The 12,809-nt window shown below is 48.9% G+C and overlaps 1 long non-coding RNA gene across 2 annotated transcripts; it reads right to left on the reverse strand.

Moving 5' to 3' along the window:
• Positions 1–478: 478 nt before the first annotated feature.
• On the reverse strand, positions 479–12,278 carry LOC105090438 (uncharacterized). Of its 2 annotated transcripts, none has more exons than XR_837263.3 (3): positions 12,048–12,278; positions 1,797–1,906; positions 479–696 (listed from the first exon to the last, which is right to left on the reverse strand). It is a non-coding gene; the product is annotated as an uncharacterized LOC105090438 (long non-coding RNA). The 2 variants fall into 2 exon arrangements; XR_837262.3 differs by having other exon boundaries at positions 1,797–1,944.
• Between the last annotated feature and the right edge of the window lie 531 nt (positions 12,279–12,809).

Here is a 12,809-nt window from a genome sequence, read left to right on the forward strand (position 1 = left end):
TGACTGTTGCGGGGGGGGGGGGGGGCAGGGGTTAAGGGCAGTTAGTAACACCCTACCACAGATCTTGAAATTCGCCTCAGATATTAAACACTCATCCCCTTTCCAGGAGAGAAGCACAAAGAGAGGGAACAGGGCTGCTGGAATTCCAACTGGGGCTCCCAGGGACATGAGCTGCATTCCTCGGAACCAGAACTAGTGTTCTTTGAATTTCATTCAGAGTCTGATATTTAGGAATGTACCCAAAAGGAAGTCTGAGACTGTTCTTTGCACTTCTATGTGAAATGGAGTTTTAAGGGCAAAGAACAAGGACACCCATTGTATAGCTTTATGTTTTATCATCTCCATGAAAGGAAGAGAAGTATGTAATACTGCAAATGTCAATGACTAAAAACAGTCCAGGTACCACTGTAATGTTGTTACCGAGTCCAAACCCATTTTGCTCACCGCACGACAGGCCAATAAATCGGGAGATGAGGAGTTGGGGCAAGGAATAGCAACTTTATTTGGAAAGCCGACAGACCGAGAGGATGGCAGACTAATGTCTTGGAGAACCATCCTACTCCAGTCAGAATACAGGCTCCCTTTATACAAAAAAACAGGGGAGTGGGTGTGGTTAGTTGTTGCAAACTTCTTGCTGTAGGAATTCTTTGTTCTTGCAGCCGTCCACGTGGGTCAGGCCATAGTGTCCCTGTAAACCTCCAACAAAACAAAGGTTATTCTCTATTTTGCAACTTGCCATCTCTACGTAAGTGCAGAAGTGCTAACATCCTTAAAGATCAGAGCCCCGAGAATAGGTTCTCCTATGTATTTCAGGCTAAAGGCAATATCGTTTTACAAAAGATGCCGAGCTAGCCTAGGAAACAGGGCACAGTGGTCAAAACTAAAGGAACAGCTTCAATATGGAGTCAGATTTGTTCTCCTCTATTACAATGTCAATTTTTGAAGGACTTGGGAGGAATAAATAAGATAATAAAATGAATTAGCACAGTGCCTAACACTTGATTAATGTTCAATTTGTTGGGGCAATTCACTGACAAAAGGAAACCCAGGGTGGAGAGAGTCATCAGCCTCCCTGGTGAGCCAGGCTGGAGGAGAGCCCAGGGGCCAAGAGCCACAGGGTGATGGCTTGTTTGGAAGCCACCTGCTGACCCGTGTCCTTCTAATGCTCAGGTGTACTACTTAGTAACCCCCTGGAATAAATAAAAAGCTGGATGTGTGAATAAAGAAATCCAGGGGTAAGGATTTCAGTTTGCAGAGTAACCCTTCACTTCAGGAAGAACCCAGTCTAGGACTCTTGCAAGTATTTCATAGATCATCTGTTTTACTCTCGCAGCCCTCAACTTGCATAATCAACCCCCGCCGCCCCCACCTGCCAGCAATGACTGGGCTACAGAGATAACCTATCCATGTAGCCAGATACTGATGTTCCTCCAATGGCCAGAATTTGGGTATAAATGGAAAAATTGGGGGTGGGGAGGTGGGACTGATTTTGAGGACTCAGCAGGCACCAGGCCCTGGTCTTGGTGAGTTTCATGTCCATTCCCATCCAGCCCTCAATAAAGCCCCACATGACAGCTGGTGCCGCTCTCACTTGACAAGTAAGGGACTTGTGGTCCAGGGAGGCCATGTGACCTAGCCCCTCAGTCCTAGTAAGTACAACCAAGCCCACCTTTCTCTGAAGCCAAAGGGCTGGGTACACAGAAAGGTGGAAGGTAGTGGTATCCCCGCTGGAAATGTGCATAGGGGAAGGTTGGGAGGGATAGCTAATGGTCAACAAGACTCAGTTTTCCACTCACCAGAGGACGACTGGGTAGATGCTGTTAGGACGACCATGTACAGCTGTGCAGGTTGTGCACTCCGAAAGGGTACCTCACATAGGAGGGCATCATCTGCATCATAGGCATATCTGCAGTGACCATTTTCTGACAGTCAGAAATAAAGTGCCTGGAGGAGTTGATAGGTGTTTCTAAGTCATTCAGGGGGGCTTTATGGTGGGTGGGCAGTGCCCTGCCAGCCTTTTCCACATTTACATCACATCTTCCTTGAGACATCCACCCAAGGGAATGAGCAGGTGTCAGAAGTGGAAGAACATTGTCTGCCCCATCTCATTTCTCCCAGTGACCATCAGAAGGGAGCAAAAGCCCACAGCAAAGGAAACCATAAGTAAAACAAAACAACAACCTATGGAAGGAGAGAAAATATTTGCAAATGATGCGATTGACAAAGGTTTAATTTCCAGAGTATATAAACAGGTCATACCACTTAATAACAAAAAAACCCAAAAAAACAAAAAACAAAACAACCCAATCCAAAAATGGGCAGAACTAAACAAACAATTCTCCAATGAAGACATACAAATGGCCAATAGGCACATGAGAAAATGCTCAATATTGCTAATTATCAGAGAAATGCAAATCAAAACTACAATGAGGTATCACCTCACATCAGTCAGAGTGGGCATCATTCAAAAGTCCACAAATGATAAATGCTGGAGAAGATGTGGAGAAAAGGGAATCCAACTACACTGCTGGTGGGAATGTAATTTGGTGAAGTCACTGTGGAAAACAGTATGGAGATTCCTCAACAAACTAAAAATAGACTTAACCACATGTCCCAGTAATCCCAGTCCTGGGCATATATCTGGAGGGAATGCTAATTTGAAAAGATACATGCACCCCAATGTTCATAGCAGCACTACTTATACAATAGCCAAGACATGGAAGCAACCTAAATGTCCATTGACAGATGACTGGATAAAGAAGTTGTGGTATATTTACACAATGGAATACTACTCAGCCATAAAAAATAATAAAGTAATACCATTTGCAGCAACATGGATGGACCTGGAGATCATCATTCTAAGTGAAGTAAGCCAGAAAGAGAAGAAAAATACCATATGATATCACTTATATGTGGAATCTTACAACAAAAAGAAAGAAAAAAGAGGACACTAATGAACTCATCTACAAAACAGAAACAGACTCACAGACATAGTAAACAATCGTATGGTTACCAGGGGAAAGGGGTGGGAAGGGGTAAATTTGGGAGTTTGAGATTTGCAAATGTTAGCCACTATATATAAAAATGGATTAAAAAAAATTTCTTCTGTATAGCAAAGTGAACTATATTCAATATCTTATAATAACCTTTAATGAAAAAGAATATGAAAACAAATATATGCATGTAAATGCATGACTGGGACATTGTGCTGTACACCAGAAATCAACACATTGTAACTGACTGTATTTCAATTAAAAAAAAGAAAAAACAAAGACAGGAGCAAAAACCTTCATGGTTCCCCTCTCCTGCTGTTTCCTCTCAAAGGTTCATGGCTGCAGGTTCAGGCTTTTGCTCTCCTTGCTGGAGTTGACCTCATAACTGGAGATGAGAGAGGGGAGTGAAGGAGGCAGAGGAGAGGAAGAGTCTGGAGCCCTGTGGCTGAGCTGAAGGAAACTGCAGAAACCTTTTTGTTTTCACAGCACAAAATTATTTTTTAAATGACACCAAAGATCATTTGGGGAAAGGGGAAAGCCCTTCTCCCAAGACCATCAATCGAGTTTGGGGACCCTGAGACTGTTTCCTGGAGCAGTGTTTGTTGTAACAAGCATATAAGTATATCAAGCTTCAAGGAGATGCAGTCCATAAAAATCTAGGTACCAAACAGATAATTTGGCATGAGGTCTGTGCAGGTAGAGGGGATTGTACACCACATAAAACAGTTCACAAGGGGTTGTTTCCTTTACTAATGAATTTCAATTGAATTTGAAATATTATATTAACAGTGTTGAATATTTATCCTATTAGACATGCAACTATGTGGCCAAGCTTGCAGCAGACACCCTGTCCCCATGACCACAGCCAGCTGGGCTAGGTGTGGATACCTAGCCCTCGGGCAGCCAGTCCCTACTGGTCACAGTCTTTGACAGGTCCTGAAAGTGCCAGTATGGGGTCCCCTTTTCGCCTCAGACACGTGTTAGGATACATGGCAGATGGCAGATGCCACTGGGCCCCAGAGCTAAACAGCCATGGCACCATAGAGGTGTCACAGCAGCCATGATGGGCCATGTGCGGGCTCTAAGTTCTAAGAGAAGCAGGAACCAGCAGTGGAAGCAGAAGCAGAAAGACATGTTTAGAAAGAGCACAGGGGGAAGAAGCCAATACAGAGGAAGTGAGAGAGGCAGGCCCAGGTACCTGAAAGCCATGTTGACAGAAGCATCAGCCTGGAAGTGTGACATGATTACCCCCCACTGTTCAGCCTTTTCTGTCTTCTAAGAGCATCCTCCTTTCCTATGATTCTTCCATAGCCACTGTGTGCCCCCCTCCCTGATGCTGCTTACATCAGCAGGCAGGGGGTGAGGAGGCTTAGGGTTGGAAGGTTCACATCTAGGAAAGAAGGTGCCAGATAGGAGAAGGATGAGGCCAGAGAAACCAGCCCAAGGCTCCTTGGAAGCCTGACCAATCAATCAATAATTGTATTGAGCATCTACAATGTTCCAGGCACATTTGACACATTATCTCATTTAATCCTCACAAGCAGCCCAAAGAATAGCTTTATCCCTAATTTTACAAAGGGGGAAATGAGGGCTCTGAGAGATTTTAAGTGACTTGCTCATCGGCTCAGAAGGAGAGCCCCAGTGCCAGCATGGGCATCCTGACTGTCCAGGGCCATGGACACTGCTGGCTGCTCTGCAGTGGAAAGAAGAAAAAAGACATTCATCAATATTCATCAGCCAGTGAGAGTCTGGTCCTTTACCAGGCACCTCTGGGTGAGGAAAGACTGAGTGGGTGAGTGGAAAATTCCAAAGAAAGAGGCCTTATGTACTGTCCCCAAGATCGTGCCAGCTACCTGACAAAGCCATGTCCCAGAACTGAAAGTTATTTAAACTCGCGGCCCTGGGAGACACTAGGGCTTAAGAGAAGAGAGAGCTCTGGGCTGCAGTGCAGGAGGGTTCCTGGAGGAGCTGGGCTTGTGGGGTGGGTAGGGACTGGAGAACAGAGGAGGAATGGTCACCGGCCATGTGCAGGATGTGAGGAAGGGGTCCCCTGGGCTCAGGAACACTGGGTAGGAGCAGGGAGAGATGGAGGGCCCTGTAGTGTCAGGCAGGACATCTAAAAGACCCACATCCTCCTGGCACACTGAGAGCCCTTGAGTAAGTCACCTCCTCCTCTGAGCTTCACATTTTGTCATGTGCAACAGAAAGAGGTTGGGGCAGCCTCTCTGGGCCTTCCCTGTTCTGCTCTGGGGGAGTCTCCGGTCCCCTAGAGAACTGCTCCTCTTGCGCTGAGCATCCTGCTCCACCCGCAGCCGCCGTAACCAGCCGCACCAGTAACCAGCAGGGGGCGCTCCTGCAGAAGGCTTGCTGCTGTGGCCGCCCTCAGCTGTGTCAGCCTGGCGAGGGTGCTAGAACAGGAAGGTGCTCCCTTCTCTGTCCCTCCAGCCCACTCGGGCCACTTGTCCTCCTGCACTGCCCCTTCCCACCCCACTTTCTGGGATTAGCTGGCGGGGAGGTTCTTAGAATCCAGGTTTGGAGGCAGGTCATTTCCTTTCTCCGTGCCTGTGTTTCCCCATGAGCAAACCGGGTTACGTGAGGAAGAGATGAGTTATCGCGTGGGAGAGACTTCCAACCACAGCAGGTGTCCAGGACAAGTAGATGTCCTGCCATTTCACACCCCATTATCTCTCCCAGGGCAGGGGAAGCTGCCTTTACTGCTCAGCAGGGAGAGCGAGCGCCTACTCCAACAGTCAGGGTTACAGTTTGTTTTAAACTTTTATTCAAAGTCCTTTTATGCAAAGGCAGAAATAATTTCTGGATTCTGTATGCACTTGGCACAATGAGTGATGCTCAAGAGGTAGTTATGAAATGACTGGTTTTTTGAAATCATCTAGACAGGAGCTATGAGAAAGTCAGATGGGAGCTGCCTCTTCTGAATCACACTGGGAGGTGTCCACATTCATCCCCACATCTCTAGCCACTGTTCTGTGAGGAAGACAGGTAGGGAGTGTTATATGCATCTCGTGGATGAGGAAACAGAAGTCACATAGAAAGCCAAGGACAAAGTTAAGTTAGGACCCAGGGGTCTCCATTTATCTACAGGTGTCCCATCCCATTGTGGTCAGCGACCCCTACTGGACACATGTGGTACTACATCTGGGTCACAGACAATGCCCCGTCGTGCAAGGGAAAGGTGGGCACAACATGAGTGCTAAACCCGGGAGGTGGGTAGCGGGGGAGGGGTGGGGTGGGGTTGTTAGAATTTGACATTGGATCTGGGGGCTGAAAATGAGGTTCCAGAGTCAGTAACAGAATGGCAAGATTCAGCAAGTCTCAAAGGCATTTCCTAAAGTCCCCAACACCCATTTCAATCTACTTCTCATTCCAAAAGTGAACTCAGTATAGCAGAGGGGTGCTCTGCAGGGTCATCTCTTAGAATTATAATGACAACCAGGGGTAAAACTTGGTTTCTTCTCATAAATATGGCAAATTAGGATGGATTGTACCATTTGGCAAAATAAAGAAAGATGGACTGAGAAAAGCCACTCTGTAAGATCTAGCTCAAATACCACTACATCTCAGTATTTTCCCAGACACACTTTCCCTGGAGCAGTTAATGGACCATCCTTTCACCTGGGTTCTCATCTCACTTGGCACTTTGTTCTCTTTATTGCAGCTCATTGATGAAACACTCCCGGGTTCCATCCCTGAGTCCTAATCCCAAGCTTACTAGCTAGGCATTGCTTAACCTCTCTGTGCCTCAGTTTCTTCATCCGTAAAATGTTGTGAGGATGAAATGGGTTAATACTCCTATATTAACACATAGTTTAGCACATAGTAAGTACTCAATAGCTAGTTTATACTTATACAGAAATGCCAAAATGCCATATGTGCTTATGTACATGACTTTCCCAGCAAACTCTGTGCTCCTCAAGGCCAGGACCTGGAGTAATCATCTCTTTCTCCCAGGGCTTAGCACCAGGTGCTCCAAGTGTGTTAACCTGAATGGAATATAATCATACTTTCTATGAAATGGAAATTTTGTAGTAAAATGGAGTTAATCACTCTGTGTGTGTGTGTGTGTGTGTGTGTGTGTGTGTGTGTGTGTGTGTGTGTGTGTGTGTAGTTAAGCCTGAGCTTACTGTTTCCCAGAGATAAATCAATATTTAAGTTTCTCCTCAGTTTAAAGTAAGACTTCTGGCTGGGTCACTGGAGTCCCACATTGAGTTTAGGAAAACATGCTGTGGTCCACCTGTCTGCTAGTCATGACTTTGTTAACAAGCACTTCCTGCAAACTTCTTGGTACCTGCGGTTGTGCAAATGTGACCTGGAGGAAGTGGGCTGTGGTGGGCATCTTCCTGGAACTGTGCAGGGGGCTGCATTCCTCCAGGTCCCAGTGAAATATTCGGAACTTCAAGGTGGGAACCCTTTCCTCTCACCCTTCCCTTTCAAAAGCAAGAAGTTACTCAGATGAAAACACACTAAAAAGATGTTAAGAATGCCTCTGTTCAGAGTTGAATTTTAGAACATTATTTATAGTAAATTCTGGATGATTTTCCTATTTCTTAAGAAAGTTTTCTTGCCTTCCTCCTCCCTGTCCTTCCGTCATTTTTTCCCTTTCTTTTGAGCTGTATTAGTGGCTGTGGCTTGTGTGGAACACTTTCTGTTGTAAAACAGCCCAAAGTAGAATCTTCCATTAGTGCTTTGCCAGTGGGATGGCCCTACGGGGACTCACAACAGCCAAGGGCAGAACACATGCTGCTCAGCATCACCTGCACTGTCATCTCACTATTTACTAACACTTCTGGAAGTGGGAACCCAGGAGTTGCACATATTCATGGTGAGCCCACTGTCTAGGCAGAGCATGGATAAATATGTCATCTGACATTTCTGAGTTAACTTATGGGGACAATGGAGCAGGCTGTTTAAAATTGAGATTTTCTGTCCAGATTGCTATTTCTCTGCCTACCTCTGCATTCAGCCTTCCTTGGTTAAGTTCAAAGATGCTATTGTGTCAAGGGATGGAGAAGGGTCTCAGGCAGGTGGGAGGCAAGGAGGCATCATGTCACCTACCTGCAACCTCCACTCAGATCATTGTTCTAGAGTGAGGAAGGGAGGGAGGAACAGAGGTGAGAGGGCCTTGTGCTGGAATTGCCATGGGTGAGGTATACTCCGTCAGCTCTAGAGTGAGCTCCCCCAGAGAGGACAGAACAGATGGATGGGTGTCATAGGAAGATGTCCAGGAAAACATCCCCTGCCCATCCCAAGTATCTTTCCTGCCAGTGCTTAAAGTTTTACCACTAGAGATTTATTCTTGTGTATTTGTCCCCTCCCCTTTATAAGAATTTTTTTTTCATTAAAAATGTTAAATATGCTTGCAATAGAAAATTTGGAAAATACAAAGAGGATAAGAACATTTTTTAACATATGCTCCCTACCTCCAAGGCACCCACTTTTTAAAAAACATTTTGGTGTCTTTTGCCCCCATCTTTTTTGTCTTTTTTGTGCAGCTATGAGTCTCCCATGTGTGGAGTTCTGTGGCCCACTTTCCCTGCTTAACTTCAGTCGTATTTCTGGAGAAATCAAGTACACAACCATCAAGTGCCAATGAGTTCCATGATGCTGAGGAAGTTACCTTTCTGGACTCGCATGTCCTATCTGGATAGTGGGGACAGTGATGCCCAATGTGAAACCTCAAGACACCCTGGAGCCAAATAAGAGAGAGAGAGTTAAGACCAGTTCAGATGTGCAGGGATAGGATGGGTGGGAGGGGTCAGAACAGAACTAGTTATAATGAGGCCATAGCAAGAAAGGCTGGGTCACAGGGAGCGGGGGAGGACAGGCAGAGGAACAGGTGAGCACACCCACACCAGTTATGCCCAGCCCTCCCCAGGACCAGCTCCTGAGCGCCAGGCCTCATACCTGGCCTGGGCACTGGTGCCTTCCCTTGGAGCTGCTGGGCATCGCCTGCCCCACTTCCGGTTGGGTCGAGTCCATTTCCAGGGCAGCTGTGAGGGTGATTAGAGGGACAGAGCCCTCTAATTCCTCATTTCCTCTTGCCCCTGGCCTGGTGGTGAGCTCGAGGACTGTGTGAGTTCTGGGCTCTGCCTCTGCCCTGGGGACCTGGGGCCAGACAAGGATGAATGGCTCTGGGTGGGGGGTGCTTCAGGCAGGGTAGCCTGGTCTGGGGCCAGGGTATGGTGAGAAGGAAGAGGTATGGAGCTGGATTGGATACAGCCTATGCAAGTCTTTCGGTCACTCATTTGTGACCTCCAAAGTGTGTGTGTGCTTGCGCGTGCAGGGAGACAGAAGAACTCCATCCCCAGGCCGTGGCTGCCTTGGGCTGGTTCATGGAGACAGGTAGCTGCATGTGGATGTCTAAGAATGCTTCTCTTGCATACTTGTGTGAACGTGTAGGTCCAGGAGCAGCTGTGGGTCTGCCTAGGAATTTAGACAGCCATGGGGGAGGTGTGGGGGAGTCTGTATTGAATGCCTGGACTTGTGTTGTAGAATGTCAAAGTATGTATGTGTGTGTGTGTGTGTGATGGAGCATGTGTCTGGCCATGGGAGGGGGTGCTTCTGTGAGCATGCTTCGTGTCACAATGATACTTTCTATTTCTACAGCCTCATAAAAAGGCCATAGACTTAAGTTATAAGTTATAAGGCAACAACACACATTACCTAGCACCTACTATATGCTGGGGCCTGTGCCAGGTGTGGGGATACAGAAAGACATAAAAGTCAACCCCTCACCTCGAGGAGCTCACAGGGCAGAGAGGGAGATGGGAGGAACAAATCATCAAGGCTGTAAGTTTCGAGTGCTGACCCTCATATCCTTCCTCAGGGCTCCCACAGTATCACAATTGTGGAGATGATCTGTTTTCCCCGCCATCTTCCCCTCCAGACTAGGCCCTTAATGCTTGGCACTTAGGAAGTATACGATACTCCATAAAGGTGAGTTGTTCAGAGGCGACTGTGAGACGGGCTACGCCTGGGCCGCCCTCAGCCAGCCATGGCCAATCATGAGCCACAACCAGCGTGCCAGTCCCGCTGCTTTCAGCTGGGTCTCATGCACCAGCTGCTTAAGCTCCCTAAGCCTCAGTTAACTCATCTGTGCGATGCAAGTAATGATTGGTGTAACCTCACTGGGACATGAGGCTTCAGAGAGACATGTGCTGGGCCTGGAGCGAGCGAATGAGCGAATGTGCGTGCGCGCACACACACCCACACACCTGTACACACACAGAACTGCTACTGGAATTATTATTGGCAAGAGGAGCTGTCAGCCAGGCAGTACTGTGAAGCCCTGTTGACCAGTAAGGCAGAAGCAGAACTCTGAAGCCTCCATGGGCAAGCTGAGGGTCACCCCAGCAGGCAGAGATCAGCATAATTCTAACATCAGGAGGAAGGAGCCCCAGGGTGGGGTACACGCCATTGGCTGGTGGAGGCTTAAGGACTTCTATCTGTATATTTCCATGTGTATCTCACTGTCCAACTGCTGATGTCCCTGGAGAATCTTTGGTGTTTTCTCCAACTTCCCTGCATCACAGCCTTAAGTATCAGATGTCAACATGTAACTTTTATGAAATGTTGAAAATGTATCACTTTCAGAGAATGTGCCTCCCCCTCCCCCCACCTTCTCCAGGCACGTGCTTGCTTGTGTGTCTTTGTGTGTATGGCGGGTGCTTATGGGCATGAGGACAGGAGGGGCAGCTTGGGGCAGCCCCCTCCTCACCTGCCTGAACTTAGCTGCCCATTAGGGTGCCTGGGACCTGTGGAAGGGGCTCTTCCTCCTCTCTGACTCACACTGGTTCAGCTTGGCTTCCCCTTCTCTGAGCCTTGTTGAGCCTGGTTCAGGTCTTAACCAGTGGTGCACTGGAACCAGTTTGGACTGGCTTGTGGAATCACCTGTGCAAACCTCTTAACTCCGGAGATCAGGGATGATGCCACTTTGATAGCTTGAAATCAACCATGGTGGCAACATTTACAGCACAGAAATTGGCAAATGATATAAATCAAGACACCCACCCACTCTGTGAAGCTGTTGTAAGCACCAGCACACTACTGGTCCTGCCTGCAGTTATAATAATCCCTGATACTGAGTGACAGCACCTGCTAGGCATTTGGCATCACTCTTATCAGCACAAAAATCCTGTGAGGTATTTGTCATCATCCCCATTTCATATCTGAGGTTCATAATTGACATAATTTGACTTCAGGTCTCTGCCTACCACACTGGGCCATGCATTCAATACCAGAACCATGAGACTGGATAGCGCTGGCAGAGCTGTTAAAGATCATTGATTAGCTAATCACTCTGCTCATTTGACAGGGAAGCTGAGCTCAGAGAGGCTCATTATGGCTGGGGGCTTCCTCTGTTAATATTGCAGCTCCCATCTTCCCATCAGTCTCCCAGCCCATTTGTGTCCACAAAGCCAAGGTCGCTGTCACCTGATGTTCTGCATGCATGGTTGATTTTTTGGGAAACTCTACACACAGATCTTGACATTCAGTGCAAGTTATGTTTTGTTTTGTTTAATTTCACCCAGTGTTCAAGACTCTCAAAAACATATTAAATCTTGCTTGTGTAATTTGTTGCACATCTCCCTCCTAGATGGGTGCCACCCACTGCCTTGATCAGTGCACCTCCGCTGCAGGAATTGGGGTTAAACTTTAAAAAAGAATAAGCAAGACAGAGCTTTGTGGCCCAACATTGGACATTTCCGTCCTGTCTGACAGAAGTTCTTGTATCTACACACTTTGGACAGCGGGTTCCTCCCTCACCCCTACACGGGCTCTGTCTGCTCCACTGACTAGAGAATCTGGATTTTTGTTCTTTGAATATCAGCCAATGCTCACTGAGGCCTCCTCCTTGACAGTCTCCCTTTTAGAAACTAGGCTCCCTTTTCCCTCCTTGGCTCTGACCAAGGGACTCCCCCGCCCCGGACACCCTTTGCCCTTAGGCTTGCATTTTTCCCGCTCTGAAGAGCGGCTCTGTGTCCGCACCCGACCCTGCTTTCAGAGACGCGGAAGTGAAGAGGGACCCGCACCCACCTGGCAAGAGAGCCGCACGACTTCTCCGCAGACTCCAGGCTCCTCCCTCCTTTTACGCCCCAGACCCCTTGATCCTTGGGGGAGGGAATCCTGCGCGTCCCTCCACCCAGGCTGGGTAGGCAGAAACTCCCCATCCTAGTTTCTCCACGCCCGGGGGCGGAGGGAGGTTGGTTCACGTTCAGCCCCTGCGTACCCGGGCCCGCACGGCGTCAGGTGAGCTCTCACCTGGGGCGGGTGGGCGGGAGAGTTGGGGGTGGGGCGGGGCGGGGCGGGGGCGGACCCCGGGCAGCGGCCCCACCCGCGACGGGGCGGGGCAAGTAGGCGGGGCCAATGAGACAGGGGACTCGCCGCCCCGGGTGGGGTGCCACCAGCGCCGCCCCGCCCCCCCACCCGCTCCGCCCCGCCCGGGTTTAAAGTCCCGCGGGCTGCTGGTGGCGGCGCTGCAAGCGCCGAGCAGCGCAAGGAGATGCGACAGGGCGCCGCGCCGCCGGCATCATGCGCCCCCAGCCCGCGCTGGCCCTGGCCGCGCTCTGCCTGCTGGCGCTGCCCGCCGCCGCCGCCGCCGCCTACTTCGGGTCAGTGCCCGTCGCGCCCCGGCCCGCCTGCCTCCCCTTCCTCCTGCTGCAGCACGGCCAGCTTTTCCCTACTCTGGCCCCAGCCCGGGAGGGATCTCGAACTCAGACCTTAGGTCCAACCTGGGGGTCGGAGTTCGCTCCCCGAGCTCAGTTCCTGGCTTCCCCGACTCCTGGGCAGATAGCACCT

Source organism: Camelus dromedarius, chromosome 16, assembly GCF_036321535.1.
Source record: "Camelus dromedarius isolate mCamDro1 chromosome 16, mCamDro1.pat, whole genome shotgun sequence".
Classification (NCBI taxonomy): Eukaryota; Metazoa; Chordata; class Mammalia; order Artiodactyla; family Camelidae; genus Camelus; species Camelus dromedarius.